Genomic DNA, 20453 nt, shown 5'->3' on the forward strand with positions numbered 1-20453 from the left:
CCGCTGCCAGAAGATGCACCCCCAAAGTCAGTTTCTCTTGTGAAAATTTGACTAACAAGGAGTGGCAGGTTAGAGTTTCAGAGCTGACACCCACCTCGCAACATCAACTCCAATCTCTCCTTATAGGTGCAGAGTAGGAAAGCGTCTCAATGTGGCTCATATAACCAACCTGGAGTCAATCCCAGGTCTATAGTCACTTCCAGCACTTTCCATGCCACGTCTTTAGCCTGCCCTCTCCTCGAAGATGAACTGACGTTGGAATAAACGGACTACCTGCCACAAACCCTCAGCAGTTTACACTCGCGGTCTCTGTTCCTAACCAACCCAGGCTATGGTGTTAGTGCAGATTTCTGTTCCTAGCACAGATTTGGGACCATGACAGGTCAGGGATACACATGGCACCCAAAAATCCTGATACGGAAGGCCATAATGCAAGTCTGGGCAATTCTGCAACAGGCGTGTAACGGACCCAGCCTGCCATACTAGGTTCTGTGAGAAACTGGGAGCACATGCCCCATGTAGCAGAAATACTTTACCTAATACTTCACCTCCAGTCGCCAGGACCCTTTGGATGGACGGCCCAATGTTGCCAGTCATATCTATCTTTAAGAGATGTTAGAATTTTGTTTGTGTTTATGTGTGAAATCACTTACATCTTAAATATTGGCTCACATTTTTAAATGTCTTTTAAAACACTGGCAGGCTAGACAAAATCCAGCCCATGGGTTGCCAATTCATCCTCTGCAGCGTCGCAACAGTGAGGGATGAATGCTAAAGCCGGGCAGACGAGCGCGAATCCTGGCTCAGACCACTGGTGTGGCCTTGAGCAAGGTAACCTCCCAGCCCTCCTACTTCCTAGCACTAAAGGTCCAATCTCATAGCATTCTTGCGAAGACTGAAGTAATATAGGTGAAGCACGTAGTGTGCTTAAAAGTTAGTGCTGCCATTATAATAACACTGAATCATAACCACCTGGATGTCCTTAGCCAGAGCGCCACCCAGAAAGCTCTCTCAAGCCAAGCCAGTACTCCTCTGCTAAAAGCCCACAGACCCTCTCAGCTAATTTCCAAACCAGTGTCTTCCATGGCTTTGTGGTCCCCGCTGGGCATTCAGTGTTAAGTTAACATAGCAGCTTGCCATGTGCTTCCCCGTGGCATTTCTCTGCGGGGAGACAGAGACAAATGGAAAGAATGAACGTGGCAGGCTGCTGAAACCACTCTGGAGAGCCTCTGGAGGATGCATGGACAGAGGAAGGCGCAGCTTCAGCCAGGAGGCCCCAGGGTGTTTGTTCCGGGAGATAAACTCCTTCCAGGAACAGCTTAGATCATCTGACATAAAAAAGTGGCCTGTGACCCAAGGCAGTTTTGTTCTGTTCTTTCTCAGCCAGTCAAGTGTAAGTGAAGAATGCGGCTGAGGTTGGGATCTGGCCTGCAGTGCCTCATGGGGGACACTGAACATTCTTTGGAATGCTGCCCAACTGGTGCTTCAGGGGTTACCTAAATTCTTAGCAAAGACAAAAGGAATTGAAAACAAGGGATACTAAGCTGATCATTGTTCTGTAGGGGCCTAAGGAAAACTTCCCCAGGGCCAGTGGCTCAGGCCTCTAACCCCAACACTGTGGGAGGCCAAGGAGGGCAGATCATGAATATTCATGTCAGGAGTTTGAGACCAACCTGGCCAACATGGTGAAACCCTATGTCTTCTAAAAATAAAAAAATTGGCCAGGTGTGGTGACGTGTATCTGTAGTCCCAGCTACTCGTGAGGCTGAGGCAGCAGAATCTCTTGAACCCAGGAGGCAGAGGTTACAATGAGCTCTAGCCACTGCACTCCAGCCTGGGTGACAGAGTGAGACTTCATCTCAAAAAAATAAAATAAATTTAATGGAAAAATCAACTCACAAAAGGCAGATTGATTGAAGAAAAGGCATGTACATTTATTAACATGCACACACAATGAATCACAGAGTGATTACCCCACCCCATTGGGATTCAGAAACTTATGTACCATCCTGGCAAATCGGTTATGGTGTGGTGGAGAATAGAAATTCTAGTATGGGAATTGCTGGAAAGAACGAATGGTTCAAGGAACAGAGATTAATTTGTATGTTATTTTGTGAAAGGGTCTGTTCAGGATCTCAGGCAGATTAAAAGAAAAACTTCTTTTTTTTCTTTTTAGTGGAGATGGGATTTCACCATGTTGGCCAGGCTAGTATTGAGCTCCTGGCCTCAAGTGATCCGCCCACTTTGGCCTCCCAAAGTGCTAGGATTACAGGCCTGAGACACCATGTCTGGCCAGATCATCATCATCCTGTCTTTGGGACAGACTTGGAGGGGCCAGGTGGGGAAGGTGAGAGAGACCTTGAGGCTTCTTCAGTTCGGTACGTCAATGAGCATATTTTGGGGTATCAGGTTGTGAGCCCGAACAGTGTTTTGGTATATGGGGTCTTATGGAAATGCAGGGAAATTTGATTTCACTTACCAGAGGGTCAGAGATGGATTTCTTTCATGGGTACCACAGCTGCTGAACCAACCAGGTCTTCTCAGGACAAAGCCCACAGCGAGCATGTTAGGATGTAGGAACATGTGCAGGGCTCTGGCAGGAGGCACGGAAACATTGACAACAGCCTTCAGAGAAGAATCCCTCTTTGCTGCTTCTTTTTTTTTTTTTTTTTTTGAGACAGAGTCTTGCTCTGTCACCAAGGCTAGAGGGTAGTGATGTGATCTCTTCCACCTGCCAGGTTCAAGTGATTCTTCTGCCTCAGCCTCCTGAGTAACTGGGATTACAGGCACGTACCACCACACCCAACTAACTTTTTTTTTTTTTTTTTTGAGGCAGAGTCTCACTTTGTCACCAGGTGCCAGGCTGGAGTGTAGTGGCGGGATCTCCTCTCACTACAACCTCCACCTCCTGGGTTCAAGCAATTCTACTGCCTCAGCCTCCCAAGTAGCTGGGACTACAGGCGCACGCCACCACGCCCAACTAATTTTTGTATTTTTAGGAGAGACGGGGTTTCACTGTGTTGGCTAAACTTCTGACCTCATGATCCACCCACCTTGGCCATCCAAATCCCACCCCTGGGATTACAGGTGTGAGCTATCGCGCCCAACCAGAAGTATCTCTCTTTGAAAGAGGTTTAAAAAAGATACACTAAAAGTTATTTTGCTTAATCCTGTCCATATAAACCAAAGAGGGGATTGAAATTACAAATGGTGACCAGACATGGTGGGCTCACACCTGTACTTTGGGAGGCCAAGGCAGGCGAATCATCTGAGGTGAAGAGTTTGAGACCAGGCTGGCCAACATGGTGAAACCTTATCTCTACTAAAAATGTTAAAAAACAAACTAGCTGGGTGTGGTGGCACATGCCTGTAGCCCCAGCTACTCGGCAGGCTGAGGCAGGAGAATTGCTTGAACCCGTGAGGCAAAGATTGCAGTGAGCTGAGATCATGCCACTGTACTCCAGCCTGGGCAACAGCATGAGAGGCGAAGATTGCAGTGGGCCGAGATCATGCCACTGTACTCCAGCCTGGGCAACAGCGTGAGAGGCGAAGATTGCAGTGGGCCGAGATCATGCCACTGTACTCCAGCCTGGGCAACAGCGTGAGAGGCGAAGATTGCAGTGGGCCGAGATCGTGCCACTGTACTCCAGCCTGGGCAACAGCGTGAGACTACATTGCTCATATTGCAGTTAGGACCCAGTCTCAATGAAGTCCTGCTACTCAGTCTCAATGACAGCCTTGGAAACCCCTCCGGGAGTCAGGAACCTAGACTGGCCTCTGATGGTTTCCCAAGTTGGAGCAAGAGAGCACAAGGGCAAATACAAATCAGAAATAAGAGTATTACTTCTTATTTCAGTACCTGTAATTGGAAATAATGGAAGAGTTTTCCCCATTTCCCTTTAACGTGCAGAATCTCTCTATCCTTTGCACATGTATATAAATCTTTATAATAGCTAAATATGCCAGTCTCATAACTCAGAAATATTTCCTTAAGAACCTTAAAGCCATCTTTTAAAAATGCAAACATCAGGAAAAAATTGCTTTTGTATCTTCCAGTTTCTATGGAAGAGTTAGAGTCTGATGGGGCTCAGGACACACCACTCCAAAATAAGACTGTAGAAAACTAGGCTATGTCACCCCAAAATACGCCTCTTTGGCATAGTGATTATTTTGAACTGGTTATTTTGAGAAACTGAAGACAAAGGAGTAGCTCTGAAAAGTTGTATGTTCATAAGAGAAACACGTATCTGTAAAGGAAATCACCATTTGGAAGGGTGTCTTCATCTCTGTGCCAGGAAGAGAAAGACTAAATCACTAGAGACTCTTTAATGATGGGGAAGGTATGTCCTCAAATCGGCAAAAGAAACCTTACCTTTGTTGAAGGTGTTTTTCCTGCTTATTTCATAGAAACCAGGCTCACCTCGACATCTTTTTGAGGGACTGTGTTAAAGACACTTCTCTGTCTGGGTCCACAAGGGGCATGGTTTCGAATGCAGGAATTTCCGGGCCTCAGGTGGCCAGGGCTCTGAGCACGTCCTCCACTGAGCACCACCCTCACTGAGCCCCGGGTAAAGCTAACCACAGAGGGCCAGGTCAGTCTCCTCCTGGACACTGGCGCTGACTTCTCAGTTTTTCTTTCCTGTCCTGGACGGCTGTCCTCCAAGTCTGTACCTATCGGAGGAGTCCTAGGACGAGCAGTCTCTGGATATTTCTCCCAGCCCCTAAGCTGTAACTGGGGAGATGTGCTCTTCTCCCATGCCTTCCTCATCATGCCAGAAAGTCCCACTCCCTTTCTGGGGCAGGACCTGCCAGCCAGAGCAGGAGCCATTGTCTACATGAACATCAGGAAGAAAATCCCTCTCTGCTGCCCATTATTTGAAGAAGGGATTAATCCCAAGGTTTGGGCAATGGAGGGACAATTTGGGTGAGCAAAGAATGCCTGGCCAGTTAGAATAAGGCTAAAGGATCCCACCTCTTTTCCTTACCAAAGACAGTACCCCCTAAGACCAGAAGCCAAAAAAGAGCTACAGGATATTGCAAAGGACTTAAAAGCTCAGGGTCTAGTGAGGTCCTGTAGTAGCCCTTGTAATACTCCAATTTGAGGAGTTCAAGAACCTAATGGACAATGGAGGCTGGTGCAAGATCTCAGGCTTATTAACGAAGCTGTGATTCCTTTATACCCAGCTGTACCCAACCCATACACCTTGCTCTCTCAAATACCAGGAGAGGCAAAACGGTTTACGGTCCTGGGCCTTAAGGATGCCTTTTTCTGTGTTCCATTACATCCTGACTCCAAGTTTCTGTTCACCTTTAAAGATCCTTTAGACCAGAATTCTCAGCTCACCTGGCCAGCGTTACCCCAGGGCTTTTGAGATGGCTGCCACCTGTTTGGCCAGGCTCTAGCTCAGGACCTTAGTCATTTTTCACATCCAGGTACCCTGGTTCTTCAATATGTGGATGACTTACTTTTAACTGCTAACTCAGAAACCCAGTGTCAGCAGGCCAATCAGGACCTCCTACACTTTCTAGGCACCTGTGGATGTAAGATTTCCAAACCAAAAGCCCAACTTTGTAGCCAGGAGGTAAAATACCCAGGGCTTGTCCTGTCTAAGGGCACTCAGGCCCTTGATGGAGAATATCTCCAGCCCATACTGGCCTTGCTCCGTCCAAAACCCTTAAAACAGTTGTGGGGATTTTTACGAATAACTGGTTTCTGCTGACTGTGGATTCCCAGATACGGTGAAATAGCCAAACCCCTAAACTCTCTGACTAAGGAAACTCAGAAAGCTAATACGCATCTAATACAATGGGGCCATACAGCAGAGGCAGCCTTTCAGACCCTGAAGCAGGCACTACTGCAGGCTCCAGCTTTCAGCCCTCTCAGAGGGAACGACTTCTCCCTACATGTTACGGAAAAGTCAGGAGTGGCACTGGGGTTCTCATCCAGACTTGGGGGACCATGTCACAACCAGTGGCATACCTAAGTAGGGAAACTAATGCAGTAGCCAAAGGCTGGCCACGCTGCTTGTGGGTCATAGCCGTGGTCATATATTGGTCTCAGAGGCTGTTAAAACAGTGCAAGGGAAAGATCTAACTGTAGGGACTTCACATGCGGTAGCTGGAATTCTGGCCTCTAAAGGTGGCTTACGGCTGTGACAACCGCTTACTCAAATATCAGGCCTTAATGCTCGAAGGGCCTGTACTTCAGCTGTGCACATGCACAGCCCCCAATGCAGCTACTTTTCTTCCTGACGAGGGGCAGACAGAGAACATGACGGTCAGCAGATTATAGACCAGAACTATGCGGCTCGAGAGGATCTCTTAGAAACTCCTCTAGCCAATCCTGACCTTAACCTACACACTGATGGAGGTTCATTTATGGAAAACGGAGTTTGAAAGGCCGGATATGCAGTAGTCAGTGATCAAACAGCGCTTGAAAGGAATTCCCTTCGTCCTGGAACTAGTGCCCAGTTGACAGAACTAGTAGCCCTCGCTCAAGCTCTGAATTAGGAAAAGGGAAGAGAATAAACATGTACACAGATTCCAAATACGCTCACCTGGTTCTCCAGGCGCATGCTGCCAAATGGAAGGAAAGAGGGTTCCTAACCTCAGCAGAAACTCTCATTAAACATCACAAGGGAATTTTAGACCTAATACAAGCTGTCCAAGAACCCAAAGAGGTAGGAGTCTTACACTGCCAGGGTCACCAGAAAGATGAGAAGGAAGCAGAGGGCAATCGCCGAGGTGACCTAGAGGCAAAACGGGCAGCTAGACAAGAATTTATAGAGGGACCTTTAACATGGGAAAACCCTCTGCAAGGAACTAGACCTCAATACTCATCAGAAAAGGCAGAGTGGGCAATCTCCGAGGGACACAATCTTCTTCCTTCAGGAAGTACTACCTGCTGCCAGCCGGGGGAAAGTACTTAAAACCCTGCATCAGGCCGGGCGCGGTGGCTCACGCCTGTAATCCCAGCACTTTGGGAGGCCGAGGCGGGTGGATCACGAGGTCGAGAGATCAAGACCAACCTGGTCAACAAGGTGAAACCCCGTCTCTACTAAAAATACAAAAAATTAGCTGGGCACGGTGGCGCATGCCTGTAATCCCAACTACTCGGGAGGCTGAGGCAGGAGAATTGCCTGAACCCAGGAGGCGGAGGTTGCGGTGAGCCGAGATCGCGCCATTGCACTCCAGCCTGGGTAACAAGAGCGAAACTCCGTCTCAAAAAAAAAAAAAAAAAACCTTGCATCAAACCTTTTATATGGGTATAGAAAAATACATATCAAATGGCCAAATCTGAATGTACAGAAGAAGGTCTCTTCAAGGCTGTCCAACAAAGGATGTGAAATATGCCAGAAAAATGGTCAAAGGATGTGAAATATGCCAGAAAAATAATCCTTCTGCACATCGCAAAGCTCTTCCTGGGGAACAGCGAAGCAGTCATCACCCAGGTGAGGACTGGCAAATGGACTTTACCCAGATGCCTAAGCCTCAGGGATATCAATACTTGCTGGTATGTGTAGATACGTACACAAACTGGGCTGAGGCTTTCCCCTGCAAAACGGAAAAAGTCCCAAGAGGTAATAAGAGTCCTGATTAGTGAAATAATCCCTAGATTCGGACTCCCTCGCTGTCTTCCTTCAAAGCTGCGGTGACCCCAGGAATCTCCGGGGTGTTAGGAATACAGGATCATCTCCACTGTGCTTGGAGGCCTCAGTCCTCCGGGAAAGTGGAGAAGATGAATGACATTCTTAAGAGACACTTAAAGAAACTGACACAGGAAACCCACCTCCCGTGCCTTCTCTATTACCAATAGCACTCTTAAGGGTTCGCAACTCTCCTCAGAACACAGGACTCAGCCCCTATGAGATGCTTTATGGACGGCCTTTCTTACTAGTCATCTCGTATTAGACAAGGAAACAGCAGATCGAATAACAGCTTTAACCTCCTTGGCTAAGTACCAACAGGCTCTTAGGACCTTACCTGAAGGACACCCTAGGGAAAAAGGGAAAGAGTTGTTCTGCCCTGGAGACCTAGTTCTTGTTAAGTCTCTCCCCTCTGACTCTCCCGCTCTAGGTCCGTCTTGAGAACGACCATTTTCAGCTATTCTGTCTACGCCAACGGCAGTTAAGGTGGTGGGAACTGACTCCTGGATTCATCACATTCGGCTGAAGCTTGGACGCCTGCTGAAGAAAATCATAGGCCCTCCACCCCACGGCCTGTTCCAGAAGACCACCCTTCTTACCCCTGCGAGCCTTTAAAGGATCTACCTTCGCTCTTCCAGTGGGATCCCTCATGAGTCTGACTTACATCCTGACATAAACAGGACTATCACTCTTGACTTTATTCTGTGCAGTCAGACTCCATGAGGTCACCCTACAGATTGGCTTACAGCTCAGAAACTCTCCCTATCCGTGGCTTACTGCCTAATTATACTTCCAATAGCTCTCCTCTTCTCCCTCTGATAGCACGCCCTCATATCATATGGGGCTTATAGGTCCCTTGGTCCCAATCTACAAATTGCATCTACCTCGAACTTCACTTGCGTGAATTCTACCAACAATTCCAATGCTTCCCCATGCCCAAACTGGGTTGCCTTACCCTCAGGCCTCAACTAGCACCTGCCTAGCACCAGGCTTATTCTTGGTTTGTGGCACTTCTGCTTACCGCTGCCTGAACTACACCCCTGGGGAAATATGCCTCCTCTCCTTCCTAGTGCCCCCCCATAACGATTTACACGGACTCTCAGGTGCCGAACCTTCTCTTGCCAAAGCCACGCCATTCTTGATCCCCACTTATTCCTTTCATAGTGGGGGCTGGAATAATAGGAGGACTCAGTACTGGCACTGGAGGAATTACTTCCTCGACTCAGTTTTAGTAGAGGCTGTCTCAGGAGTGAAATGATGACACGCGAAAGGTTGCTGATTCTCTCCTAACTCTGCAGAAGCAGCCTAACTCTTTAGCTGCTGCGGCTCTTCAAAATAGAAGGACCCTGGATCTGCCAACGGCAGAGAGAGGAGGAGCCTGTCTCTTTTAGGAGAAGAATGCTGCTACTTTGTAAACCAATCGGATGCTGTCTTAAAGTTAAAGAAGGACCAACCGAGTGCAGGGCTAACGGCCTTCAGGAGATAGCATCCTGGAGTCTGATGAACAACTGGCTGTCCCGGCTCTCCCCTCTTAGGCCCGTTTACAGCCCTTGTATTACTGCTGGCCTTCAGGCCTCTCATCTTTAACCTTCTTGTCAAATTCCTTTCTTCTAGAATTGAGGCCATAAGGCTACAAATGGTCCTGCAAATGGAATCCTGGATGTCCTTGACCCATGAGCTCTATCGTGGACCTCTGAATTGACCCGCACCCCTGGAAGACTCCCCTCTGGAGGACACCTCAACGTCAGGGCCCCTTCTGGGCCCCAATTCAGCAGGAAGTAGTTAAAGAGCAATTGTCGCCGGTGTCCCAATAGCAGTTGGACTTTCCTGTTCAGGGGGGACTGAGGGACTATGTTAAAGAAGCTTCTTTTCCTGGGTCCAAGAGGGCGTAGTTCCAAATGCAGGGATTTCCCAGCTCCCTGCCTCAGGTGGCGGGGGCTCTGAGCACCTCCTCCACGTGGCCCAGGTAAACTTCTTTATCTGACCTTCCTGTGCACGGGAGAGCCAGGCGGGGCTCTTTTGTCCCAAATTCCCACCGTAATCTCTGGGAGGAGGGGGGCTCTGTAACTCAAGGTTGTAGAACTAGCAGTCAATCAGGTCAGAGTCAAAGATCAATCACTCCAGAGGAAGTTTGAAAGAACTCCTCTCATTGGACAAGAGCATGAATGGGGAGGGAATAACTCAAGGGTTAAAAACTTGAACCTCTCCTACCTGGACGGATTTCCCGCTCTGGGTTCCCCTCCCACAACAGGGTGGGAGCTGTCTTCTCTCTTTCTCTCTCTCTCTCTCTGTCTAATAAATGGCTTTTCCGCAAAACTCTTTGGGTCCATGATTTTATCCTAACGGCAAACTCAACGCGCCTCTGCGGCCCCTTTCCCCATTCTTCAGGGTTAGAGAGGCCAAGAACCTACCAGCTCTGGGAGCTGGGTACACCCCCTGGTTACATTTTCACATCTTTTCTTCCAGAGAAAGATGGTATCTAAGCCTGAAATTAATTAATTAATTTATTTATTTATTTATTTATTTATTTATTTATTTATTTATTTATTGAGACAGTGTCTTGCTCTGTCACCCAGGCTGGAGTGCAGTGGCGCAATCTCGGCTCACTGCAACCTCTGTCTCCCGGGTTCAAGCAATTCTCCTGCCTCAGCTTCCCAAGTAGCTGCGACTACAGGCACACACCACTGTGTCCAGCTAATTTTTGCATTTTAGTAGAGACAGGTTTCACCACGTCCAGGATGGTCTCAGTCTCCTGATCTCAAGATCCGCCCACCTCGGCCTCGCAAAGTGCTGGGATTACAGGCATGAGCCTGAAATTTAAATGCTTTCTTTGAGATATACTCCAGAGATTTACTGGTTTATCTGGTTTTCTCCCATATATATGTGAGGTACACATTTTAATAAACTTCTGTTTGTATCCCTCTTGCTAATCTATCTTTTGTTATCGGAAGTCCCAGTTTAGAAGACATTATTTTTTTTTCCTCCCCACTAGCCTAACATTGTGAGCACTTTGAGCCTTGCAAAACTAGGTCCTGGTGGAAAGAGATAAGAAGCTTGCTTCCCCTCTGGTTAAACCAACACAGCTGGTCCCTCAATTACCATGGTAAAGTTAGGATAAATGATGTGTGACAAGTCGTCTTACTTGAGAATTCGTTATTATTTATCTTGAAAAGATAATAGCTAGTTATTATTTATCTTCATAATGGTTGTGTCTGCTTGGCTATGACTACAGTTTGAAAGTCCACTCCAAAATTCATGTTAAAATTTGATTGCTATTATGATAGTGTTAAGAGGTGGGACCTTTAAGAGATAATTAGGTCGTGAGGGCTCTACCCTCAGGCATGGATTAATGCCATTATCTCAGGAGTGGATTCGTTCCCGCAGGAGTGAACTCCTAGTAAAATAATACGCGTTACCCCATTTTCTCTCTGCCTCGTTGCTTGCTTACCATATAATGCCTTCTGCTGTCGGATGACCCTTGCCAAATGCCGGTCATGCTCTTGGACTTTCTAGCCGCCAGAACCATGAGCCAAATAACCATCTATTTTCTTTTTAATAAATTACCCAGTCTGTGTTATTCTGTTATAGCAGCAGGAAGCAGACTAAGATTGCTATGTAAAGGGGTGTAATACCTTTCTGTCTCTGCAACCTCTTAGTGGACTGTCTATGATGTGTATCATATTTTGGTTTAAAAATGTTTTTTTTCCTCCACTATCTCCACAGAGAGGTTTTCTAGGCCAAGAGAAGATTTTTAATAAAAAATTGTATTTCCCAGCCATGTACAGTTTAACCCTATAATCCCAATACTTTGGGAGGTTGAGGCAGAAAGATTGCTTGAGCTCAGGTGTTTGAGACCAGCCTAGGCAGATTAGGGGGACCCATCTCTACAAAAACAAAAACAAATTAGCTGGGCAGGGTGTTGCATACCTGTGGTCCCAGCTACTCAGGAAACTAAGGTGGGAAGATTGCTTGAGGCTGAGAGGTTGACACTGCAGTGCGTCATGATTGTCCCACTGCACTCCAGTCTAGGTGACATATATATATATATATATATATTTCCCCAAAGTTCACAAGGCCTTTAACCCCCCTACCAATCAGTCGCTAGATGTGGGTCACCTGAAGAAAAGGGATACCCTAGATGCGCAGGCATCCTCAGTGGAAGCAGCTGAAGGTCATACCAACAGCAGTCCCAGCAGCTGGAACGGGAAGCCCTTCTTTGAAGGGCCGGCAGAGTGGTGACCGCAGTTTCACTATAGCTTGGTTGTGCTGTGTTGTTTTGTTTAACTGCATTTTTCTTTTAAACTGCTCTCAACGCTTCACAAACTAGCACATTTTTCTTACCCACTTGCAGAAGTCTCTGGAGAAGTGAGGTTCTCTTTGCCCTTCTCATGCCTATTTTTCATAATGAAAAATGACATATGACGAGTCAGTGACAGTGACAGAGAATCATGCAGGTCTTCTGCTATTATAATATTGCTAACTTCTTATTTTGCCACCATAAACAGATTCTGTGAAGCCAAACCTGAAAACTGTTTTGGTTTTGTTTTATGGAGAGGGACTTCTCAGAGTTCTGCCCATCACAAGCGCTTCATGAACTCTCTTGGGCATCTTCCACTCCCACACGCCAGTACCAGAACTAGGATTTTGTAAGAGTACATGAGGGTGTTGTATTAGTCAGCTTTTCAGAGAAGTAGAATAATAAGATATATACACAGACATATATAGAAAGAGGTTTATTATGCGGGATTGACTCACAGAATTATAAAGCGAAACCCCACAATCTGCTGCCTGCAAATTGGAGCCACTGGATGACGGTGGCATAGTTCCAGTCCCAGACTGAATGCCTGAGACCCAGGGCAGCAACTTGTGTTAGTTCTAGTCCAACTTCAAAGGCACAAGAACCAGCACGGGTGAGGGCTGTCTTCTTAACTTAGCGTATGTATACTCAGATGCTAACCTCTTCCGGGAACACCTTCACAAACACACCCAGAAATAATGTTTTCATCAGATAGCTGGGCATGCCTTAGCCCGGTCAAGTGGACACATAAAATTAACCATCACAGATGTCTCAAACCATTGTTAACCAACTTAAGCCAGAGGGAATCTGGGAATCAGAACTTCCTGCCAGTGCACACAGGTCTTCCTACGCCTTGCCCCTGGCTTTATCCTTCAGCTATGCTAAGGAACTTCTCTAACTATCTCAAATTGCGGTCAGCATGAGGGACATCATCTCAAAAGAGTCAATTACATAGTCTAGGGTGAATCCCAACTGCAGCTGCTATGGAGACGCTTTTGATGTCTGGATATTGTTGGACATTTCTAAGCTGGTTGATGGGTATGTAATTTCCGTCCCTAGTAAAGTCATTTAACTCTTCTGGGGATTCACCCATGGGTCTCTTTTATTTCCTGCAAGAGAAGATTTTGGAACATACAGTGCATTAAATAACCTTTCAGTTTCAGCTGACCTTCAGAGTATCATTTTACCCTTCTGGGCACATCAGGAAAGGGGCACTTGGAGTCATCAGAGCTCTAGGCCAGAGGTTCCCAGATTGTCTCTTCAGACAAATACAAACAAAAAGAGGACTGGGTGACTTATTTCAGGCAAATAGAATTTACGACAAAAAGCATCAAATGAGCCAAAGAAAAACATTTTATACGGAACAAAGGTACAATCTGCAATATAGATCTAGCATCTGGAATCTTTATGTGACAACAATGAAGTATGTTAGAAACGAGGGAAAAAATGCTTGAAACACAATATTTGTGGGAGACTTTTAAACACAAATATCTCAAACTGACAACTCAAATAAATAAAAATTGTCCAAAAAATTAGAAGATGTAAATCACAGAATTTTTCTTTATAAAAAGAAAGTATGCCATTTTTTAAGCTTCTGTAAAACATTTACAAAAAATGATTATAAATAGGACACAAAGATAAACTCAGTAAATTTCAAAGCATGAAATATATATGAGCCATTTTTCATGTCACAAAGTAATAGAACTTGAAATTAAACAAGCAAATAAGCCATCTGCTTTAAGGTGGAAGGCAAACTCCAAAACAGTTATTGTGACAAAATAAAATAAAAAATTATAGATATGGGCTCCTATTAAAATAATAAAATGAGGCTGCATGTAGTGACTTATACCTGTAATCCTAGCACTTTGGGAGACCAAGGCAGGCAGATCACAAGGTCAGGAGTTCGAGACCAACCTGACCAACATGGTCAAACCCTGTCTCTACTAGAAACAACAAAAATTAGCCAGGCATGGTGGCAGGTGCCTATAAGCCCAACTACTTGGGAGGCTGAGGCAGGAGAATCCCTTAAACCCAGCAGGGGAGGTTGCATTGAGCTGAGGCCATGCCACTGCACTCCAGCCTGGGTGACTGAGTGAAACTCTGTCTCAAATAATAATAATAATATAAAATAAGAACTGTTTTATGCATTCATGTAATAAACCCAAGTTACTGATCACCTACTAGATAGTATAAATGGTTCTAAGAGCAGGATATAAAACCCTGCCCTCATGAGACTTACATTCCACCAGCAGAGTGGGGAAGACAGCTTATAAACAAGTACATAAATAAATAAGAAACTAGCAGGGGGTGATGCTTTCTTTAATTAAAAACGAAACATGATGTGACTGAGAGTGACTGGCATAGGAGTGGCACTACTTTTGGTTGGAAAGGCCTCTCTGAGGTGGCATTTAAGCTGAGATCTGAACATTAGAAAGGATTCATCTGTGAAGATCTTGGAAAAGAACATTCCAGCAGAGAGATGACCTACACTGTATATCCGAATTAGAGAACTGGATGCAGGAAGAGCAGAAATGAACATACTTTAATTATTCATAGAAAACTCTTTCAAAAGAAGAAAGAAAATTATAAAGATAACAGCCAAGATAAATAAGTGCAAAAACAAACAAAAAAGATGGGATTGATAAGCAAATCCAAGATCTAGTTACTCCGGTGGAAAAGTACCAAAGATAAGCATCTAATCAAGAATTTTTAAAACCACATATAAATATAAAAATAAATAAATCTGTTAAAACAATTTCAACAGAACTAAGATAACTCTAACACAAAAGAGAAAAAGAAGAGAAACAAAAATAAAAGCATATCAAACCTAAACCATCTCATGTATACATCTGAAATCATAAACCTATAAACTGCATCCACAGAACATCAGATGACTCATGCTTCATTACCTAGAACACTTTATTCCACATAAACAAGGATAACTTAGAAAAACTATTAATATAACATGTAACATCATTTTTTCACAGTGGATAAGACATAATCACAATGAATGAATAAAAGGCTTTGATAAAATTCAACACCTTTTCTGATTTAGAATTACTCTGGCAGCTTGAAAGAACAAACTAATGTGGACACCTTCCTTCACTCAATATGGAGAAATGGTAAATGATATATGATACATATAATGAAAGCATAGCTAAGCTGAAGAAAGAAAGAAAAACAGTCATGTGTAAACAGTGAGGGAGTTTAAAGCCAGCATTATGAAATAATATAGTGATACATTTGGGGATAGGAGTGAGGGTATCAAATCCAGATATTGGCTTTAATCACCACTAAGGGAAAGGATATATATATGGTTTGGGGCCCGCCTAAGTCCTAAGCTATCACTAACGTTGCTGCATAAAATTGGGACCTGGAGAAGTACCCTCCAGTGAAGTAGGAGCAAGAAATTCTCTGCCCAGAAAAGCAAAAGGGAAATTTGAATCTGCCTGGGACTCTGATCAGAGGAAAAAGTCCTTCCTTTAAGAACCAAAACTTCAAGTCTGTGTTTAACCAAAAGGTAAACAACCCAGGTAGCATAGGCATCCTCCAGCCCAAGGAATTAGTGTAAACTGGTTTGGAGCCAGCACATCAGCTCAGCAGAGGGAGGCGTACATTTCCCACATCTAGAGTCGGGGTCAGCAAACGAAGGCCGTGGCCAAACACTGCCATGGCCTGCTCTCGTAGAGCTTGTGTGTTAAGAATGATTTGTACATTTTTTAAAAGTTATCAGAAAAGAAAAGGAGGAGGAAGAGAAGGAGAAAGAGATGGAGACTATGTATCCTGCCAAGCCTAGAATATTTACTACTTGGCCCTTTACAGAAAACATTTGCCAACCTATGATTTAGATAACAGAGAGAACCCAAAGGGATAAAATACCCTTACTAAAGATCAGCTTGCAATAAAAAATTACCAACCCCTATTTAGGAAAGCCAATAAACTCAACGACTAGTAGGATTAAGTAGCTTTGCAAATTCTAGACAATAGTACAATCTGAAGAGACTGTGAAAAAAGCATTTTTAAAGCAATTAAACTGTACTCAGCTATTCTGGAGGCAGAGAATGGCTTGAGCCCAGGAGTTTAAGGCTGTAGTGCTCAATGATGGTGCCTGTGAATAGCCCAGGCACTCTAGCCTGGGCAATATAGCGAGACCCTATATTAATAATAATAATAATAACAAAAGGAAATATTTTCCACCCTCCCCACCAAGATGGAGTCTTGCTCTGTCACCCAGGTTGGAGTGCAGTGGTTTGATCTCAGCTCACTGCAACCTCTGCCACCCGGGTTCAAGCAATTCTCCTGCCTCAGCTTCCCAAGTGAGTAGCTCACTATCATGCCCGGCTAATTTTTGTATTTTCAGTAGAAATGGGATTTTACCATGTTGACCCCAGTCTGGTCTCGAACTCCTGACCTTGTGATCTGCCTACCTCAGCCTCCCAAAGTGCTGGGATTACAGACATAAGTCACCACGCCTGGGAGGAAATAGATTTTTAAAAGAAACTTTATAAAAGAAAATGTAGTTGTTGGAATTATAATTCAAAAGAAAAATGAGATAGCAGATGTAAACACAATTGAGGAAGCAATTAGTGGACTAGAAGGTAAATCTGAGAAGATTAACCAGAATGTAACACAAAGTGATAACGGCACAGAAAATATGAAAAAGAAGAGTTAGGAAGAACAGACTAAGAAAGAATGATTAGTTATAGTTCCCCAAAGAAAGATTAGGATAAGTGAGAATTATTTGAAGATAAAATTATTGTGAATTATTCAGAAACAATCAAAATATAAATCCTTGCATTCAATAAATACATTAAATCTTCAGCAGGATAAAAATAAATAAATCCAAAAACTAGGCACATTACACTAAATTATTAAAAACAAAAGAAAAAGAAAATAAATTAAAAGTAAGCAGAGAGTGGCTGAGCTTGGTGGCTCACACCTATAATCCCAACACCTCGGGAGACCAAAATGTGCAGATCACCTGAGGTCAGGAGTTCAAGACCAGACTGGCCAACATAGTGAAACCCTGTCTCTACTAAAAATATGCAAATTAGCCAGGTGTGGTGGCAGGCACCTGTAATCCTAGCTACTCAGGAAGCTGAGGCAGGAGAATCACTTGAACTTGGGAGGCAGAGGTTGCAGTGAGCCGAGATCATGCCACTGCACTACAGCCTGGGTGACAGTGAGAAAAATAAATGAACACTGTGGCCGAGGTTGCTATATAGCCACTCAAATATATTCCAAATCGTCCGGAAAAACAGTTGTAGTTGAGCATATGGATGCTAATGTTAGTGTTCTATGAGAAAAGCATGTCTTCTAGATATGACTTTGGAATCGTGTAATATTTTACATAATTATGAAACAAACAAAGTTTAAAAAAAGCAATCCCTTAAAGTGGAAAGTAAAAGGAAACAATTCTAACGTTTGTCTAAATAGTGGCATAACCTCACAGAGAGAGACTGGTCAAAGTGACTTTCAGAAATATGTTGACTGTATATCACTAGCAGTATATACCCTAAAAGCAAAAACAATGACATAAAACAATTCTAAGGTGTGGTGGCTCATGCTTGCAATCCCAGCACTTTGGGAGGCTGAGATGGGTGGATCACCTGCTGTCAGGTGTTCAAGACCAGCCTGATCAATGTGGAGAAACCCCATCTCTATTAAAATACAAAATTAGCCGGGTGTGGTGGTGCATACCTGTAATCCTAGCTACCTGGGAGGCTGAGGCAGGAGAATTGCTTGAACTCGGGAGCCGAAGTGGGAGCCAGAGGTTGCGGTGAGCCTAGATCGTGCCATTGCACTTCAGCCTGGGCAAGAAGAGAGAGACTCTGTCTCAAAAAAAAGAAAGAAAAAAAACTATCCAGAGTAATCATATTGTTAGTGGTACTGATGGTATTATCATGTGGGCATTGTGGGATAAAGCAAAGAGTAATTATGGTACTGTATTCGTCTGTTAGGGCTGCTACAACAAAATGCTACAGACCAGGAGCTTAAGCAACGGAAATATATTTTCTCACAGTTTTGGAGGCTAGAATTTCATGATCAAGATGTGTTGGGGTCTGGCATGTCTGCCGGGGGACTACCTACCTGCGGGAGTCCCCAAGACCGCCAACGTTAGATGTCTCGTTCAACCCGAGGGAGAGAGTGCGCGGAAGTGAAAGAATAAAGGAAAGCGGAGTCTGGAGGGCTTACTTAGGCCATGTCCAAGCAGCAATTTTATTTTTGCAATCTGTTTCATTATATACTTTTCTGAAGTTAAAGTTGTTTATGCCAGATCAACATACTTAAGTTACAGTAAGCAAGTTATGCCCACTTAGTTATGCCCAGTAAGTAGGTTAAGCCCAGTAAGTTAGTTACACCCAGCAAGTAAGCTACGCCCAGTAAGTACTTAACAATTGTAAGCAAGTTACAGTCACGCCCTGTAAGCTATGGTAAGTAAGTTACAGTTACACCCAGTAAGTTATGGTAAGTAAGTTACCAAGTGTAAATATAACAAGGGTCCAAAATGAACACAATCAGGCAGTAAACCATAAGGAGCCGAAAGTGGACACAATGCCTCCCAAGTCCTCATATCCATAAAGTAATGTCTGTTAATTATTTTAAATAACATAGTCCCTCTTTCGGTTCCTGCTTTCCCTCAGCTCGACTCCCCCAACCAGGGATCTGTGTCCGGGCTCAAGCTCACCATATGGCGAGGCCCATTTCCTAGGGACCTCACACCAGAGCAATCCCCACAGATTCCCTCAAAGATGCTGTCAGGGCTGGTTTCTGGTGGGACATCTCTTCCTGGCTTGTAGACAGCCACCTTCTTACTATGTCTTCACATGACATTCCCTCCATGCACACTGGGAGAGAGGGAGAGATCACTGTGTCTTCCCCTTCTTCTCCTTTTTTATAATAGAGACAACGGTCTCACTATGTTGCCCAGACTGGTCTCAAACTCCTGGACTCAAACAATCCTCCCACCCTGGCCTTCCAAAGTGCTAGGATTGCAGGTGTAAGCCACTTCACCCGGTCATGACTTTTCCTCTTCCCATAAGGATACCAGTCCTGTCAGATTAAGGTCTCACCCTTATGATCTCATTTAACCTTAATTTCCTCCCTAAAGACCCTATCTCCAAATACAATCATCCCTTGGTATCCACGGGGGATTGGTTCCAGGACTCTACACCATACCAAAACCTGCAGATGATTAAGTCCCTTGCATAAAATGTATTTCATATATAATATAAAATGTTATTTAAATATAACCTAACTACATCCTCTCACATACTTTAAATCATCTCTAGATTACTTATAATCCCCAATACAATGTAAATGTTATATAAATAGTTGTTATACTGTATTGGTTTTTAAATTTGTGTTATTTTTAATTACTGTATTATACATTTTTTTCCAAATTTTTTTGACCCTCAGTTGATTGAATCCATGATGTGGAACCCACAGATATGAGGGACCAACTGTCACTGGAGGTTACAACTTCAGCATATGAATTTTGGGAGACACAATTCAGTACAATAACAGGTACCATTGAAAACTGAAATTTTTCACATAGGAGAAAGGAAATACAGATGTAAGATAGCTAAGACTAAGTAAAATGTCTATAGTCCTGAATATGAGTAAAAACTATCAGTATGAGCATTGTATGAGCATTCATGTATGTTCATACATGTGTGTAATATAACATACATAAGACAATAGCATTTATATATACCACATTTGTCTATTGAAGCGGCCTGGAAGCAAAGATCAGCTTAGTAGCAGTGAGCCCACTGGTATCCAGATTCTAGTCTCTAAATACCATTTCCTATTCAAATGAATCAGAGATGCTTAGAAAAAAATCTTTGATTCTAGGCCCTAAAGGGAAATGTACAGGCTGTACATATAAAGTTATTAGTTATCATTTCAGCGGGTTTATGAACCAACTTGAAGAGTCTTCCCCAGCCAAATATAGGATAATTTTATTTTTGGAATTGATTTTGACTACAGGGTATCTGAGCTTACTTGCTCAGTCTGGCTAGAGTTTTATTAGTTATCTGATATCCTTTTAATGAATTCCTCTTTTGCTTTGAGTAAATCAGAATTATTTTTTACTTGCAACTAAGAAACCCAACAAACGAAACTTGCCTAGCATGACTTAAGGCATAATTGATGTTCAGTAAATGGTGATTTCCTTCCTAGGAGTCAAAAATCTAGTATGACTTCCTCTCAGATTTTAAAAACTGTGAGGGAAACTTTCTCCCCACGAGGTTTTTCCCCTTCCACGAGGGAGAATCTGCCTCTGTTCACATCCCCTGCAGTTCCCCTACTCTCCTCTACTCAGGGAAGAAGGTCTGGAAGCCAACTGATCACAGTCCAGGGTTTTGACTGGGCCCCAATAATCAGTGGGCAGGGCTATTTAGCATCCAGGTCCTGCTCTACACTTTCTGCTTCCTACCTCCCAATGGTAAGCAGACATAAGGTCTCTTAGGTCTTCCTCAACTTGATGCTAAAGGGTAAATGCATTT

This window comes from Callithrix jacchus, chromosome 7, assembly GCF_049354715.1.
Source record: "Callithrix jacchus isolate 240 chromosome 7, calJac240_pri, whole genome shotgun sequence".
NCBI lineage: Eukaryota > Metazoa > Chordata > Mammalia > Primates > Cebidae > Callithrix > Callithrix jacchus.